At 48.1% G+C, this 19,007-nt stretch overlaps 1 protein-coding gene across 2 annotated transcripts in view; it reads right to left on the bottom strand.

The window, feature by feature from the left end:
- The window catches only part of CBLN4 (cerebellin 4 precursor), a 167,213-nt gene that overhangs the window by 101,082 nt on the left and 47,124 nt on the right, over positions 1–19,007 (bottom strand). For both annotated transcript variants that reach the window (XR_009357410.1, XR_009357409.1), the window contains exons 2-3: positions 16,998–17,090; positions 13,886–14,155 (exon numbers count right to left, since the gene is read on the bottom strand). The gene's annotated coding sequence lies outside the window, so the exon portion shown is untranslated. The remainder of the gene's footprint in view (positions 1–13,885; positions 14,156–16,997; positions 17,091–19,007) is intronic.

Below are 19,007 nucleotides of genomic sequence, written 5' to 3'. Positions count from 1 at the left end.
ACAGATTTAGGAAGACTTCACGTTTCTAAGTAGAGGAGTAGACAATAAGAAACACAAAGCCAGGCACAGTTGATCTCAGCGTCATGACTGTGAGTCCCATGTAGGATGTAGAGATTATTTAAATTAAAAAAAAGACGGAGGAGGAGGAGGAGGGAAAAAAAACAGAAACACAAAGACAGACCGACAAAAGATCTATTCCAAAAGTTCATCGTGGTCATCTCCAGGAGCTGAATTAAAGATGATTTATATTTTTTATACTTTTCTAGTTTCTCAATGTGTGTAAGGGATATTTTCATATTAAAAAGACTTTTCAGTTTTGAAAGAGTGTCATGAGCAGAAAGAGACAGAAATGAGGGTGAGCAATAATTTCTAGCTCCAGCTCTGAAGGGCTAACTTGGCCCATTTATTACTAGAAAATCTTAATGAGTCTCAGCTTCATATGAGCAGCGTGGAGAGAATCTCACTACGGTTCCAGACAAGGCCCCTATTATCTGTAAAATACATGCTGACGTGTGTAATTCTTAGATCTGAGGATGCAAAAGTCGAATGCGTGGCAATGAGAAACATACAAATAATGGTAGAAACTAATAGTCAAGCTATTTCAAATTAGTTTTTATTCAGAGTTCGTTGTTTATGGCCATAAGGCAGTATCAAGCTACTGTCTACAGAATCTTGGAGTGACTCCTAATTACCTATACTTGGCTTTTCAGCCTTGCAGACTATCTGCAGTGGCTCTGGAATTGGCCCATTCATCCCAGAAGGTCTCCAGCTGAGTGGGATCACGTAGCCCAGCATCGATCCAGAAGAGTTTAAAACTGATTCAAAAAAAGAACAAGGTAAAGGAATGGGGGATGGTCAGCCTGGAAACAAGATGCCTAGATCACTGCCTGCAGATTTTTGGTAGTGATGTTATTAACCAGCCAGGCAACAAAGGGGGATAAACAAATTTAAGATTAGAAAGATTTCACTTTGGCCGCAGGATATCCTTTCTTCAGAACATGATTACATTCATTCACCAAAGACTATGGCTCAGGCCACGTCCACGGTTCTTCAGAGATGACCAGCTGGGTCTCAGATTCTTAGGAGGACCCATGGGGAGCGTCCTTTGGATTATTGAAAAAATAACCAGACTTTAGAAATCAGGTTCCAAAACGTTAACCAAATATCAAAATCATCACTGAGTCCATCAAGCAACACCTGCTGAAAATCAAATCTAGCCGGGCCACTGCCCATTTTCGCTCAATGTCTTCTATTCTATAGAGCGCTTTCGGAAGTGCATCTGAATGAGCACGTTCCGTTAACGTGTGTGACATTCAGATTTCTTTCAGCGTGAGAAATAGTACTCCCGGCCTTCACAGCTCTGGCAGTCATAGACTCTCTTCCCCCACACCCTCTTCACCATCACCTTTTCCTACAGGTGCCCATGCTGCTGACTGAGCAAAGAGAGCAACAGAAAAGAGGAGGAAAGAAACGAGGTGGTGGGGAGCAAGATGGAACAAATTCTGCAGGTTTGGCTTTGTGGGGGTAACCACTGCTGAAAACCGTTTGCAAGTTTGACTTAAGAAAGTATGTTCAGGGGCATCTGGGTGGCTCAGCCAGTTAAGCACCTACTTTCGGCTCAGGGGAGGATCTCAAGGTCCTGGGATTGAGCCCTGTGTGGCCTCCCTGCTCAGCGGGGATCCTGCTTCCTCTCCCTCTGCCCCCTCCCCTTTCTCCCTCTCTCTCTCTCTCTCTCTCAAATAAATAAATAAAATCTTAAAAAAGAGAAAAAGAGAGAGAGAGAGGAAGGAAGGAAGGAAGGAAAAGAGAGGAAAAAAAGGGAAGAAAAGAAAAGAAGAAGAAAAAGAAATTTCAAGGGCACCTGGGTGGCTCAGTCAGTTAAGCATCTGATTCCTGATGTTGGCTCAGGTCATGGTTTCAGGACTGTGAGACCCAGCCCTGGGTCAGGCCCCACAATTAGCACGGAGCCTCCTTAATATTCTCTCTCTCCCCCTCTCCATCTGCCCCTCCCTACTGCCCACACAGACTCTCTCACTTCATAAAAGGAAAAAAAAAAAAAAAAGGTAGTTTCACACAGAGGAGTCAGAGTTCTCAGGAGAATCCCGTTTTTACCCACTCAGATATTGACTGTTTCAAGGTTTCTTAAGTGAGGACTTCTTTTGGGTCACAGATTTCTGCCTTCAAAGATTGTTAAGGAATAAAAACCAAGTGATCCATTAAACTGCATCACTCCACTTTCCTTAGCCCTCCCAACAAGCCCTCCTATATAAATTTCTTGAGTTGGTATACAGAGAGGAAATGGAGGTACCGTCAGCCCATCAAAATAATAACAGCTAATAATTACAGAACATTCCCCATGGACTGATACAAAACCAGGTGATTTTGTACACACGTCTACAGAAATCATCTCATTTTATCCTCACCCTAACCTAGGAGGTAGGTTACGATTATCACTTCTTTTATGGTCAGGGAACTGGAGCTCAGAGAGGTTAAGCAAACAGTTCAAGGTACCACAGCAGTAGAGTCCGGGTTTGGACTCTTCATCAGCCTACCCCTAACCTGAGCCATAAGCCACCCACTGTCTTACATGCTCTACAGCCATGAAAAGCAGAGTGCACCCCAGTAGCAGCTAGTGGCCTCGTTGAAACAGGCTTTCCGAGGTCTTATGACTTCCTTTTGCTTCAGAGTAAGATTAACCTACACAGAGCTCTTCATAAAATTACGTTTGATCAGGACAGAGGAGCAGTGAAGCCATTGAGACTAAGTGTTGTGCAAGCTCATGGCAGGGCAGAGCCCCCTCCAGCCCATCCCCAGCCACCAGCATCGCCTTCCCAGTGGAAGCTTTTCAGATTTTTGTGTGAACACACTGTGGGGGTTTGACATGGCCCACCTGACAGCGGACAGGAGACTTCTGTCTTGTGCTTCAGGAAAAAAGAAAAACGAAGAAACAAGAAGGAAAACCAAAACAACAAAACCAGGGGGAAGGTTAGTCATCTTTTTAGTGCCCGTTCAATCCATTCAGAGTCACAGATGGCATAAAGGATCAACCAATTATTTTAGACACAAGAAAAAATTACTGGTTAGACAAGAAACCAATTCTACAAGCCTTCCAGCATCTAGCAGGTCAGCACTACAAACTCCACCAGGAGAGTAATGCGAGTATTCAGGATTATAATACTAGCTTTTTTTTTTTTTTTTTTTTTTTTTTTTTGCTCAGTGGGGGTTAAGTGATTTACCCAGTTTATCAATAACAACAAGGATTTAAACCCACGCCTGTCTGAGTGCACAGCCCGAGCCACCAACCACTCTCCTGGACCAAGAATCAGCATGCATTTCTGTAAAATGACGTAAATATTCTCAGCTTTATGAGTCCCGATGTCTCAATTGTGATGTCTCGGCTCTGCTTTTGTAGCACAAAACCAGCCACACACAGCAAGTGAACAAATGGGCATGGCCGGGTGCCAATAAAACTTTATTAACAAAAACAGGTCACCAGCCCGATTTGACCCAAGGGCCACAGCTTGTCAACCCCCTTCTATTCTTTCATGGAGGAGAGAAGATTTGAGCTGAATCTGTTACGGATCATCTGTCAGTCTACTGAGGCTGCCGTGACGAAGTACCATAGACTGGGCAGGCTTCAACAACAGAGACTGATTTTTCTCAGTTTTGGAGGCTCATAACCTGAGACCGAGGTATGGGCAAAATTGAGATGGCTTGAGAGGGTCTGAGGCCTCTCCCCTTTGCTCCAAACGGCCACCTTTCCCCCATATTCTCCCACGGCCCTCTCTCTGTGTCTGTGTCCTTAACCACCCCTTCCTACAGGTACAGCAGTCATATCAGTCATTCAACGACCTCCTTTTACCTTAATTACCTTGTTAAAGAGCCTGTCTCAAATATGGTCACATTCTGAGGCACTACAGGGGTTAGGGCTTCAATATATGGATTGGGGGGACACAATTCAGCCCATCACAAATGGAACAGATTTCAACATGTGAAGAGAGGAAGAAAAGAAAACTAATGAAAAGCCCAGGGGTTTATAAATGTCTGTGTAAGTCAACCAGACTTCATATTGGGTGTTTAGGGAACTTTCTCTGAAGAAGTGATATTTCAGTTGAAGTTGCTTAAGAGTACTATCAAGCAATCAAACCAACAAAATAAAGAGTTTTTACTGGCTCATGGAATTGCAAAGTCCATGCATAGTCCTAGCTTCAGGTATGGCTTGATACAGGTGCTCAATGTCACCCACAAAAGGTCATATAAGCAGAAAAGTACCTTTATTTGTTCAACAAACATTTGCTGAATTTCCTTTTCACATCAGCTCTCTTCACACTAAGGGTTCCCCAACGAAAAAGGCCCTCAAGAAGACTCTAGGCCAGCAGGTGCCACCATAGAACAGACCCTGAATGAAGGTAAAACCCATACGGAAGAAAACAGTGCTAGAAATGGAGAAGAGGAGAGATCTAATGACACTGATGAAGCACCTGCATCAAGCCAAACCTGAAGCTACCACACTCTAAATTTTTCAATCCCATCAGCAATTGAATTATTTCAATCGAATTATTGAATTATTTTAATCACCAATAATTTCCGTTGGTCTTATTTGCTGCATTTTGCTGGTGTATGGGGATGATTTCAACTCAAATATCCCTTCTTCAGAGAAAGTGATGCTGACCATCTGCAAGACTAGGTCTTCTTTATAACCACCCATAACCCCCAGTGCTTTACCTCCATGGCACTTATTACACCTGCAAATAGATTATGTAATCAATTTCCTTAACAGCTACCTTCCCTGGGAGCTCTATGTTGGCACACAGTGGGGGCTCTAGTCAGTTAATTTTTTAATACAGTTTTTTTAAAGCAGTTTTAGGTTCACAGCAGAATTGAGCAGAAAGTACAGAAAGTTCCCATCTACTCCCTGCCCCCACACAAAACACACAGCATTGTCAACTATCAACATCCCACACCAGCATGGTCCAATTTTTATAATCGATGACCCTACATGGGTATATCATCATTGCCAAAAGTCCCTAAGTTACATTAAGGTGAGCTCCTGGTGCTGCGCTTTGACAAATGTACCATGACATGCATCTGCCACGAGGGTCACAAAGAGTAGTTCCACTGCCCTGACCACCTCGGCGCTCCGTCTACTCAGTCTCCTCCCTCTCCCTCTCCCCAAGCCCTGGTAAAATTGACTTTTTAAACAAGCCAGAAACCTTTATGTTTTATGCTCCTGCACATCTGAGATTCTGGGTACTGTTCCGGTCCTTGCCGCCAGCCTCCAGGGTCGTGCCTCCCAGGTTACCAGTCTGGGGCTGGGACAGGACCGACTCCCAGCTAAGCAGGCAGGAGCCCAAGGCACTCAACAGCAGCTCAGGAAGACGGCCTCGAAACTTCCAGGCTTATGCCCTGCGGCCTCCATTCCACTTTTAAACCAGCAAACCAGCTGCTTGCTGTCCGGAGTGCCAAACGGCATCTGCAATGAGGCATGATTCTCCCACTTCCAGCAGATTCACTTAGTGTAATGTCACAGGTAAATGCAGTGAAACCTGGTAGATGTTCTATTTATGGTAATTGCTCTGAAATGTTACCAGCACGTCTCAAAATATAGGTGTTGTCTTGAGCATGTGACGAGAGGGTGAGGTATGCTTCAAATTTTCCCCTCTTCATCCCGGAACCCCTCCCAGGGCAACAGGCTCCCGACAATTAACGATTCCCTGTTTTCTTGGTTTATTCCAAGGGCAAGACAGGCAAGCCTCAAGGGTCGGGTCTCCCGATCTGATCTTTCCGATGCCTCTTCTGTAGTACCATCAGGGCCGATGTCCAAGAAAAGAATACAGCCTGCTCCCGGGCCTCGGAAGAACACCTGCCTGCTAGGGTTCCTGACAAAGACAGACGGGACGTGGGCGCTGCTACGCCAGGTGCTCTTCCACTTGAACGTGACGATGAGCGTGCTTCAACGGCCACTGACTTGGGCATAAGGACCAGCAGCGCTGAAGTTCCAATATCCACCTCCTGGAGAAGTCATGAAGCCCCATCCCTGGCTCTGCTTGGCCCTGCCCGCGTGCCTGGTCCTCCATATCTCCCGTCTCAAGGCGTCTCCCTCCCCATCCCATGACCCAAAACCCAGAAGGACAGGATGCTCAGAGACAGGCTGGTACCTGAGCTCTGCAACCTTACACAAGAGGCCTTTATTGTGCCAAGGATCCAGTGAGAGAGGGAATTCCAAGGATCTGGTGGGAGAAGGAATTGCCAGGGTTGGGGGATCCCCTCACAGGAAGCTCCGCTCACTCACGTGGCATTACTCAGCCTGCTCTGCATGCTGTATGGATGCTGGGGATAAGAAGGTGTGAAGAGAAAAGGGAAAGATGGCAGTCCGTGCCCTCATGGAACGAAAATTTGATTCAGGAGATAAATGTTGATCACACAGATGGCACAAAAAATGTACAGGATGTCCAATTATGACTAAGAATGCAAAGAAGTACACGGTCCTGTGTGCGGATGACAGCAGGGGATGGGTCCAGTCGGGGAAGCCTTCCCTGGGGACTTCGAGGACCCCGGGGGTCCCTTCCTCAACTTACTCAGGTCTTGCTCAAAAGTCACATCCTCGGGGCGCCTGGGTGGCTCAGTGGGTTAAGCCGCTGCCTTCGGCTCAGATCATGATCTCAGGGTCCTGGGATCCGAGCCCCGCATCAGGCTCTCTGCTCAGCAGGGAGCCTGCTTCCTCCTCTCTCTCTGCCTGCCTCTCTGACTACTTGTGATCTGTCTCTGCCGAAGAAATAAATAAAATCTTTTAAAAAAAAAAAAGTCACATCCTCATAGGAAATGTCGTGGGCCCCAGAAGCAGCCGTCCCTTGATCCCTGGATCCCCCTCCTCTGACTCCTGGTCCTCACTCTCCCTTCATTTTCTACGTCACTGACCACCCCTAACATTACACCGCGCAGCCACTGACCCCTTCGCTGAGAGACTGGAAGCCCGTTGTCTTCCTGCTGTTCCACCACAGCACCGAGAACAGCCCCCAGCACGGAGCAGGTGCTCTGGAAACACCTGCTGGATGAATGGGTCAGTTGTGATTTCTGAAGGCCCACTGGGTGGTCCTGGGGGAATGTGACAGGGGAACAAGACTTGTGTCAGGGTGACCAGTGTCACTGCTACCGCTCGAGGGAACAGCCCTTTGAGGGAGGGGGAGCAAGGGGTGGGGATGAGAAGGGACCACTGAGGATGAGGAAGCAGGAGGTCAGGCTGCAGACGCAGGCGTCAGGGGGTCTGTCACTGCTCACGACGAGACCGGGACCAGCCAGACTGCTCACCTTTACCCCAGAAGGAAGACGGAGCTAATGAATTGTCCAAGCTGGGAGGGAGGCTGGAAGGATGGTTAAAATGTGACCAGATTCGCCCCGTGAGATGGGCACCTTGGCCGTGGATCGGGGTGCGCCAGAGTGGGCAGGGAGTCCAGCGGGGGCGCTGCTGCTGGGTGCAGGGAGAGAAGCAGCTCAGTCTGCAGTCGTGGCCGTGGACAGGAGTCAAGGGAGACCAGACGTATTTGGGATGTCGAATCCACAGGACACGATAAAGGGCTGTTAACAAAATCAGTCAGGAGGGGACCGGGGTGGGGGGGGGGATGTTCGCTGGGCTTCGTGCATGAGCACAGACCCGACATGGCAGCCAAGGCCTTCGTCTCCCAACAGCCGCGGGCAAGCATGGCTTCTCAGGAACCCTGGCTTACATTTTTGCACCCTGACCCCAAACCCACCGCCTTATGAAGAGGGGCTCCAGGGCAGCCGCATCCACCTGCGTGGGTGTTCTTTTCCCACCAAATGTAATAAGGCCGTGGGTTCTGAGAATCTGCTTTCTCACTGTATTCATAATTCTCTTGCTTCTCCCCGAGCTGCCCTGAAACAGTAAAACACGAGGAAAGGGCCACTCCTCAACCCACCCGCGGAGAGGAAGGCTGCCTTCAACGCACTGACGTCTCCAGGACCCACCACAAAATTACAATCTCATTCATAGTTTATGTTCTATCGACCACCTCGTTGGTGAAGTTAATCCACCTTTGAAACCCACAGAGAGCCCGCGTGAGATGGAATATACACGGCTTTTGTACAATTTCGAAATACAGGGTGCCTCTGGTGAGAAGTCAAATTGCCAGGAGAAACTCTCTGTTAGTTATCAAGCTCAGCACGCGGGGAGAAATACTGACCGACAGCAAAGAGGTGCTGGGGTGCACGTGTGTGTGTGTGCTCACATGCAAGCGTGCACATGTGTGTGGCTCAACAGGAGGAGAGAGAAAACACTGATGAGGGGGAAGGGCACCTGCTCTCAGACACACACGGACGCACGCCCGAATCTGAATGGAGGCAGCCTGAACCCTCCGCGAGTGACCATCACCACCTGTCAGGACACGTTAGCGACAGAGGGCTGCACTTCTCTCTGATGTACACAAACAAAGCCCAGAGCTGTTAATAGGTTTGAAAGGACATTATGGATCGCTCCGAACAAAACTGTGACTGTTTCAGAGACAGAACGCAAGGGAAAGGAAGCGCAGAGCAGATGCGACTGCCCAGACTCTCTCTGATGTGGGGACACAACGGCGGCGGGAAATCTTTTATCACAGACTGAGGCCAGGAGGAGCAGGAGCCCCCCGAGGGGAAACCTGCTCCGTGTAAGGAGGTCGCTGCCCCATTGCTGCGTCTGGAAACCAGCTCCCTTTCTGCTGCTCCCCCATCGGCAGCTGCAGGAGCCAATGAGCGAGAATTCCAGTTCCAGTTCTGGCCACCAGCTTCCAGCATTTACCAGCGCCGCTCAGCAGACAGGTAGCTTCATTTCCAGCAACGGGGGCCGCTAGCCACTTCCCGGTCCCACGACAGGCCTGGGGAAAACTGTCAGCCCTCAAGCACCCGCTGCTTCAGGAAAGTCGCCTCGGGTCTGATTACAGGTTGGGTTCCGTTTCCAGCTGGGCCCGTGACTGTGTGATGTCAGGAAAGTCACCTAACCTCTCTGAGCTTGAGTGTTTTCCTCTGCAAAGCAGGAATAAAAGATCATGACCCCCCACCCAGGGCACACAACCTAATTCCAGAACTATCTGTGCGAATGAAAGGGAATGAGGCGTGTGGAGCTAATGGTCAGCAGAGGAAGAAGGTCCCGCTTTGTTAATCCCACACCTAATAGTGCAGCTTCCTGTTCGATATTTTCCCAGGGTCTTGACAAATATTAACTGATTTCATCTTTAAACAAGCCTGTGAGGCTGAGACTGTTATTTTCTCTGCTTAATGGATCAGGAAACGGAGACATCGGGATGATACAGGCCGTGCCCACGACACCAGCTCGCCAAAGGTGCCACATCACTCAAACCCACGCCTGAACCGGTGTGCTTCTCTGCTGCACTTGACAATCTAGAAATGTTCATTATTCCTGTTCTTTTAACCCCTCATTCTCAGCATCTTCAAATTCAGCTGGTTTTCCTTCTTTTTACCCATTTCACTCAGCTCTACTTTTCCCGTCCACAGCCGTCACCTGAGAGATTCCCGTTCCCCCTGCTCCCATCTACCTTGCGCATCACTACACAAATCAACCCCCCTAAGATGCTGCTTTCCGCCTCTCCTACCTGCTCAGACCCTCCACAGCCCCGTTTCACTGGCACAGCGAAGCCACGCTCCCCTGGGACCTTCCTCAGCCGGACCAGTCCGGACTGTCTCGTGCCATGTGTGAACCCCTGCCTCCTGCCAACCCGGGGCCATACAGGCCTCTGGCTCTTCCTGCCTCCCCTCTGCTCACACGGCCATTTCCCAGAAATGCCTCCTCCATGCCCTTCCAGACTCTGCACGTCCCTCACCCATCCTCTGCTGTCCACAGCTCCAATCCCAGGGTGAGTCCCAGGAGGCCAGAGGCAGTGTGAACTACAGCAAAGAAGGTGATAGAAGACGTATCCTCAGGAAGACAAACCTGGAAGCAGATTTCTGAATAGAGAGAGAGAGAAAACAAGGAAGCCAGGGATCCCAATGCTGAACTTTCTTAACATCTCCTTCTTTGATTAAAAATAACAACAACACAGAATTCTCAAGCTGATGTCGAACAAATCAAATACAACCCACAGATGTGTTTTTCTTTCCTTCATAATTTTTTTAAACACAGAGAATTCACCTGAAAATTCAGATTTCCAGCTTCTCTTTAAACATGAGCTGCTTTAGCTGCCCTGGACTCCCATTCTCCCCGGAGCAACAACACGTGCCATCACTCGCTCCCTTCACGTGGGGCACTCGCCCGCCCGTTAGCCGCAGTCCCCACTGCTCCGGATTACTCAACGCTGAGGTCAGGCTGCCATTTATCATTAAGCTTACACTCTTTCTTTCCTCGCAGTGGAAAGCTGCTTCTTATAACTAAGGTCTTTCGTGAGAAGAAGGAGCAAACACAGACTAAGACGGAACACACATTTCCAGGCGAAAGAGAGGCAAATACTTCTGACACGGAAGCAGAACATTCCTACATCTCCAACATGCAGACCCGCTATCCAACTGACTCTTTACGTACCTACCTGGCACTGTGGGCATTGGAAGCTGTGACCCCAGGTTTAGATCCTTTCTGGGACTCAGACCTTCCTGCTGAGTCTTACTCTGCTTGTGTTGGGAAGAGAGGGAAAGGCCATCTTGGAAACCATCGCAAACTAGGACTGGCCCTCCAAAGACCAGGTCCAATGTCCTGAACCTTTTCCTCATTTGCTTTGTGCTTCCAAAAGTGAGTCTCACCTTCAGGTATCTGACTGGTCACTAGGCAAGAAGTCATATAAAATCGTTCCAAATAAGGTATGAAGGCTGATGCTGGTTTCATGACGTCTGTCTTCAGGTTCCAATGTAACAGGTGCCCACTGTGCTATAACCAGTGGTTATAAATGGGCTTCCAGAGACCTTACGCTCCTCTCAGGCACTGGTGTGGGAAGTCGGTTATGCAGAATGAAGTGGAAGGGAGCCCAGAGACCTCGACAGACCAGCTCCATGTTCCCCCACATTAGAAAATGAAGGTCTGTGTAAGACGCCACCGGAGGGGAAAAAAAGGTGGTGCGGTTCTACCATTTTTAAGGGAAAAAAATGTCTAATTTTAAAAGCAACGAGATAACCATTTACAGTTTTGGTTGCAAGCAAAGAAAACGGACTCAGACTGAGTTTACTGTAAGTATAACAGCCCAGGGAGTGAGGAGGCGCTCCAAGAATTTACGGGGGCTCAGATGGGGCAGGCCTGAGGGCAGGCGGCAGGAAGTAAAGCCACTGTACTGTTGCCGAAAGGCTCGGACAGGAACCTGTAGGCTCTGCTGTTGGAATGAGTGGCTTCCCATCGGGCCCTCTCCTTATTTGACCGACCTGGAATTCTAAGTCCCAGAAAAGTGAGCCCAGGACTTCTCGACCACAGTTGACACGCAGGGCTGGATAACTGCTTGGAGGGCCGTCCAGGGCTGTGTGGGGTGTTTGGCACACCCTGGCCTTTCCCTGCTCCAGAGGCTGTCTCCAGACACCGTCCAATGTCCCCTAGGACAGAACTGCCCCCAGTTAAGAATGATCGAGTTAACCCAACTTCAGAGATATCCCGGCTGTCTTGGGGTCAGGGGGTGTGAAGGTCTGGACCCTCAGCTTCCACAGCACAAGGCACGTGCCTAAAATTATCCTCAATCCTCAATACTCAATACTATAATTGTCCCACAAGGAAACCAAAGGCTATGTGGTAACAAGAGATTAAAAGCTAAAATTCTATGACTGACAAGTTCCATCACCTCAAGTTTCAAGAATCGAGGGCTCTCTCTTGGCCACTGGAGACAGCCAGCAGAAGTAACGGGATGGGGAACGGTGACTTCCATCTGCTGCCACCTTCCTCCCCACCTGTCTGTCTCATCAACGACTCAGCAACTCAAAGTCTCCTAATCCGGCGCAAGGAGAAATGGTGGTTCCATGGGAGACTTTCCAGTCTGAAGTCTCCAATCTGGACTTCTCTGACGTACCGGGCAGGAAGTAGAAATCCTCTGAATGGGGGTGAGGTGGGATAGCAGGGTCATTCTTTATCAAGTCAGAAAGCAATTTGTTCCCCCCCCGACTCCTCACTCAAGTCATGCTGAATGGGTACCGCGCGGGTTCACTCTCGCGGGTTCGGGATTGCGTGAATTCTTGGCAGCAAGCCTCTCTCTGTCGCCGTGCGCCTGGAATTTTGCTCACCCACCTGGACACAGCTAAAGTGCCTAACGACAAGCCTCCTACCTGGGAAGCCCTTTGAAACTTTCCAAGCTAGTTCCACCAAAACAAACGGCTTTAAGATCACCCGAACGATGCGAGGAGGAGGAAAGGGGAAAGGCGAATGGAAATCTACAAATAAGGAAAGGAACGAGTCTCTGAAGAACCCGAATGACCCCAGCACTTCTGCCTGAATTTAAGTCTGCTCCATATTTGCGATTCATTCTTAGTGCCCAATTACATCTTAAGTAGATAATCCCCAGTAGAACCGTTCTTCTGTAAACAGCCAGTAATTTTGATATATTAGAATTAAAAGAAATTTCCTAAGGCCAAATTCTGCCATGTTTTAAAAATATATACCTTGGTTATTCCAAGAATAATTTTGCTTCAGGGACCCAATTAAAGTTATCAAAACTGTAGTTTCTTCTGGATGCAAAAGATACAATATATTTTGCACATACTTCTACTGGTTATTATTTTTTAGGGATTTCATTTTACAGATTCAAAAAAAAAAAAAAAAAACTTCAACCAAGGGGAAGTGTTTTAGAAGATCACATAAGTCTAAATTGCAAACAAAAGGAACAAAGCTCTGTAATCACCAAGGCTTGTAATGAAAGGAGGAGCAGGTTTGTTCATGGACAGGTTAAAAAAAAAAAAAAAAAAAAACCTGCCAAATAGGTTTGTTTATGAGATGGTGCAATTTTCAATGCTTTGAAGTTTAAGATGCGGTAAGCACAGTTCATCCGAGGCATAATCAAGAAGTGGCTGTTTGTTTCTGTTGCTGCAAAATTATGGGGTGTCCCATATGGGACATGTGGATATGGTAATTACCCTGCAAGAATCCTGACATTCCCTGCCTTCCTGGGGAAGGACGGGGAGCAATGATAGGGACAGTCGATGACAGCCTTTCAAGTGTCTCAATCCTCCTGGCTTGTTTAAGGTATGAGCAGCGGAGCCAGAGACACAAACGGAGAAGGTGTTACGTGTGAAGCAGAACAGGTAAATCAAAACAGTTCTATTTGCGAGATCTGCCAAATTATTTGTCAGCATGATAACGGGGGCCAGTTCCCGACATAATTCAGTTAACCGGGTGTTTAACTTGCAAAGAAGATTTGAGCAGCTTGACCTTCATCATTTCATAATGAGCAAAGAGTTTGCCTGTCACATCATGATTTCTGTTATATGGCTTCAAAAAGTGGGAGAAAGAGAGAAAGGAAAGGAAAAAAAAGGGGGGGAAAGTGCTGCTGTCCATTTCCCTGCTGAAACATCACCACGTCAACCTGCATTACGAGGTCCAATAGGCTGGACCCCAATCTGGCCACCAGAAGTACCAGGTGAGTGGGAGGCTTGGTGGGCAGAGGAGGAACCCCCTAAATCTACTTCCTGATGTTATTTTCAAAAATAAGTGAGATTTTAGGGCCTCTTGGGTGGCTCAGTCAGTTGAGCATCTGCCTTCAGCTCAGCTCGTGATCTCAGGGTCCCAGGATCGAGCCCCTCGTCGGGCTCCCTGCTCAGCGGGGCATCTGCTTCTCCCTGTCTCTCTGCTCATGCTCTCCCTCTCTGTCTCTCTCAAATAAATAAATAAGTAATCTTTAAAAAAACAGTTGGATTTTTTATTTTCCATAGTTTGGTGCAGGGGCCCACAAACATTTTCTGTAACGGGCCAGGCGGTAAGTACCTTAGACTTGGCGACCTGTACAGTCTCTGTACAGCAACTCAGCTCTGCCGCTGTAGCTTCAAAGCATCCCACAGCACACTGTATGTGGCCTGGCTGTGTCCCAAGAACTCTGTCTTACACAAAACAGGTCGCAGGCCAGGCTTGGACTGTGGGCAGTCGTTCCCCGGTCCCGCTCGAGGAGCAGGGCTGGCTCCATGTTTCAGAGCTTCAGGGATGCTACACGCTCTCCGGCGTGTCTTGATGTGGCAACTGTGAAATTTTGCTTTAAACCTTCAAAAAAAAAAATGATAATAACAACAGAGCTTTATTCATTTACTACTTGTACCTTGTGGATTCCATTCTTCCTCTCTCATGTGCAGCCACAACAGGGGCTTCCAGTACATTTCACAAAGACTTGCCCGAAATGGCCCAAGTGAGAAGACGGTAGTCTTCAATCACTGTCACAGCGTTGGCAGGTGTAGCGGGAGGCCGAGGGAAGGCGCAGCTGCTTCTCAGCCACTAGATCCTTCCCAATCCCGGGAAATACCCCCCAGCTTCTCACTCAGGCCAGAGTGACCCCAAACAGCCTCTCTGCATGGCCCAGAGATCACCCTGGCGGAATCACCCAAGTACAATCTGGACTCAGTGTCACACATACAGGCTGATAATGCTTCCTTTTCAATTCAAGGCATTGGGATATTTTTCAAAGCATCATTCTCGAAAACTAAAGCCCTGAAAAGATTCGATGCTTTCGAGAAAGGCTGGCTGTTTTTGTCTGTTACAAAAAGCCACCTTCCCTCCATGCATATTGATTAAAACAAAATTGTTGGTTTTGCATTTAATTCATTTGTATCTCAAAGTTCTTGAGTAATGCAGATGAATTCTCAGCGTGATTCTTCCCAACACTGTGCTTCAAAACAATGTGTTGATGCAACCCCTGATTAATACTAATCTGTAGGATGTGAACGGTAAAAAAGATTTTCAATTATGAAATTACCATCCCAGTCACCCGGACCTCAGAACTCTTTCCCTGAATCTACCCTGCCTGTTAACAGGGCAACCACAGACTTGGATGGTTGATTTCCTCTCTTTGGGGCTCCTTCATCCCCCTCCGCAGCCCTTACTGGAAAAGCCAGGAGCCTCCCACTTTCAAGGTGACTGAGCTATGGCCCCGTCTTGTTTAAGACCCAAGACTTATTCAGCCCCTGAAAGCTCCGGGCCCATCTGCACACTAGCCAGCCACTTCCAGGAGGAGCAATGAATAGAAGAGCTTTGCTCCTGGAAGCGGGTGAGCGAGGCTTTTTAAGCGGCTGAGGGCAGCTTTTCTACCCCTGGTGGAGCAATTTAAATGACAAGGGTCAGGATTAGCCCTTTATAGAACTGAGATGGAAAAAAAAAATCTGCAGAGGCAGTGAAATGAGAAAGGTGGAGAGGATGCATTCTCGGACAATAGTGCCGCTTCCCAGCTTGCTAAGCACACAGTCACAACTACCCTGCCTTCAGTTCACTTGTCTACACTCTCCGTCCCTGCCGTAAACACACACGCGCCTCTATAGATGAGAACCGATTTTAATATAGAAACCTCCGTATCTATAATTCATGCTCTTTAGCCTTTACATATTTATTCTGCATTTTAATTAAGGCCAAAATCTGAATACTTTAGATGGATGGTTTCTTTCTTCTGTGCATAGCTTATAGGCAAATTACCTGGCAGAGGCCCAAATGTTAAGCAAACACAACAGAGCCGGGACTAGAATAAGCTCCTATCTGGACACAGCCAGGCCTAGAGAGCTCAGGAAGCGCTCTCCTCTGAAAGGTAACCATCTCCGGACTGGCAGGGCTCATCGTCCTGCAGTCGTGACAAAGGATAAAAGATCTAAGCTTGGGGATTACTGGGCTATCACACCTCTCCATAGGAAAGCAGCTGAGGGTCCCATCTGGTGACCTGCACCAGGGAGGGTCCGAGGCATGGGGCGATGGACGGGGCATGGAAAATCCTGATGTGTGCTGGGAATTCATCGTCAGGACCTAGAACTGAAGATCCCCACACAGACAGTGGAATGACCCACTAACGCGCGCGCGCACACACACACACACACACACACACACACAAATGGGCCCAAAATCAGAAAACCCATTAGCTCCCACTTGAATTTGGTGAGAAGGACCAGACTGTGATGAAAATGTCTGATGCTCTGAACACCTTCGGAGGTTTTCTCTTCAATAGTTTATCAAGGAAGGTGATCTTTAAAATATGAGACTCCACCTACGCCTCGCCCAAGGAGGCATCAAGCCTTCTTGTTCCGTTTCCAAAGTGGGTCGAATCTGAACCGTGCCTGTTTCGTCACTGAAGTGTCGCCAGAACACAGCTGTGTTCATGGGCTTCTGTAGTAGCCGTGGCTGCCTTCGCTCGGGGAAGGTAGTGCTGTACGTGGGACCCAGACCATCCGGCACGCAAGGACTGGAGTATTGGCTCTCTGTCCCCCGACAGAAAAAGTCTGCCAGCCCTACTCCCAGGAGTGGTCCCTCCACGTTCCTCTGCCTTTTGTTTTCTTCCTTCAGGAAAAGAAGGGGCAAACGAATCAGAGACATTTGGAATTCCGAAACTGTCTCCATCGCACTGTTTCTTTTAGTCTTTACAGAGCAAGAAGAAACCACAGAAAATTCTCCCTGAGCGTACTTTCTCTGGAGGTAAAAGAGCCTGTACTAATTTTTCAGTTCTCATAACACTGTACCACTGAACACCTCCAGAGTAGCTAACAGCAATGAAAGCAAGACTAAACCACCATGGACAGTGCCTGAGGGCCAAGGGCTGGGCTAGTGCTTTACCCCCAGAGCTGCATGTTAGCACCACCACCACCACACAGCACCTCCTGCCAGAATACCAACTCCACCCCCTTGGTAAGGGAAGGGGCAGAGGCAGTTTTGCAAACCAGATCTGTCTGATTTCAAAATCCTTTCTTTGTAACTATTCTACGGCATCCGCTGCCTGGGCTCTGGCCCCACCTACCAGCTGACATTGTATGCACTTATTCTGCCAAGGACTGTTCCATTATCCCTCAAAACAGACCCAGAATGAGAATGGTGAGACTATCACACGCATTTTGCCAATCAGGTGGGTGAAATGACTCACCTAAGGTTACGCAGGTCATGTGAGCCGCTGCTGGGATTTGGGCTGAAGAGCAGACCAGAGGGTTCTTCATCTCTCTGGGGCTCGGCCTTCCATCTATACAATAAGGGGTGTAACTTCTCAGGACTTCGAACATGTAGCAAAAATCCATGATTTGCTTTTAAAAAGTGTTTGTAGGCCACAGAACAGACTTTCAGTCCTCCCTCAAAGCAGCTGCCCAGGGGTCACTGTGGACATCAAAACCCTGCCTCCAGGCCCCGTCCTGATGGGCCTGCACCTTCATACAGCTGGAGGTCTCCGGAGAGAACTCTACAAGGATATGTACATGAATTTCCACAGTGTTCAGGGTTCCCAGATTGCTAGTTAAAATGCACACTAAGTAAATAAATTCTGAGAAAGCAGAAAGAGAATGTAGATGATGCCACCACATCAAACTTGTTTGTGGATGCTTATAATTTTTTTTTTCCTCTTCTCAGGATTTATTTTGCTGTCTTTGGCAGAGTACTGCCCAACTTCCTCTGCAGGAATCACCTTGCCCCTGCGGGGTCCGCTGGGTTAAACCAATCCTCAGAGGCGCTCTACCCTCGCCAGGCCAAGAGCAGGCCACACCCCAAGACAGGCCTCTCAGAACTGGTTTCGGAAACACCAAAAAGACGATGTTCCTATGTAGGACTCTTCGTGGACCCTGGTAGCTAGAGCTGCCTGTGCCACAGCTGAGTTTCGTATCCTGCCAAGCCCAGCTCCAACCTTCCCTCCATCGGGGGAACCACCACACAGCCTGACTGTCTTGCATCCATTAGCCAAACTGGTTTCTCTTGCTTGTCACCATCCAACACTATCTTTTACAATTCCAGAAGTACCGTCCTTAAAAAACAAATTGCCTTCATTCAGTGTCATTTTGGCCTCACTTGGGGTCTCCTTCTTTTTTTCTTTTTAAAGAAAGAAATCTTGAGCACTCACGCATGCATGAGTAGAGAGGGAGAGAGGGGCACAGGGAGAGAAAGAATCCCAAGCAGGCTCTGCCCAGCACAGAGCCCCCCTCAGGGCTCAATCCCACAGCCCTAAGATCACAACCTGAACCTAAATCAAGAGTCGGATGCTCAACTGACTGAGCTACCCAGGTGCCCCTCTAAGAATATTTTTACATCAAGTTTGTTTCTACTTTCTCTCTTAAAAAAAAATAAAAAATAAAAATCTAGATAGCTATTTTAAGATGCCAGGTAAGGTAGAAATTTACTAGGTATGGACAGACATACAAAGTGAAATTTTAAAAGCTATACTTTATTACTTGTCTTAAAGGGAAATACACATATTTTTATTTTATTATTCAGATCCGATCATCAAAGGTGTTAGCTTTCCTCTCCAGCTCTAGCCCTCTAGAACCTTGATAAGCTGAGATTCTCTGAACTCAGCTGGGTCTTGACCTCAATCTGTTCCCAAACAGGTGCAAATTTGCTGCAAAGCAATAAAGTCTACTCCAGGTTTTACTACCTATCATTTATTTCATCACATTATTTCACTAAACGCTTTCATGAACATGATCCACGATAACCATAGAATTTCTTTAATCTCTTACTTTCCTAAGTATCACAAGAAAGGAAATAGAGTTACTTGGCACCCCTTGTTCACAGGGAACCCTACAAACAACTCTTTTCTCCTCAAGGGCTTATAAACACCGTGCGAACGTCTGTCCTACCCTTGCGATCCTGCAAGGGTGTCCTGTGACATTTGGGATGAAATCTAAGCTTCCGACCATGGCAAACAGAGCCCATTACGTGGTTACCACCTAGGGCTCCAGCTTCATCACGGACCTTTCCACTCTTCCGCCCCTTCCCCTTCCCCTCCTTGTCCCCCCCTCCCTCCCCTCCTGCTCCTCCTCTCCCCTCTGCTCTACCTCCTCTACCTGCTTCCCTGCTGCCCCAGCCACCATCTGTCCCTCATACTTGCCAAGCCCCCTCTCATCTCAAAACCTTGCTTGCTGCTCCCTCTGCCTGGAACACTCCTCCAATCTCC

The sequence above is a fragment of the Mustela lutreola genome, chromosome 9 (assembly GCF_030435805.1).
Source record: "Mustela lutreola isolate mMusLut2 chromosome 9, mMusLut2.pri, whole genome shotgun sequence".
Taxonomy (NCBI): Eukaryota; Metazoa; Chordata; class Mammalia; order Carnivora; family Mustelidae; genus Mustela; species Mustela lutreola.
The sequence above is the reverse complement of the archived record's forward strand: the minus strand, read 5'-3'. Positions and strand labels throughout refer to the sequence as shown.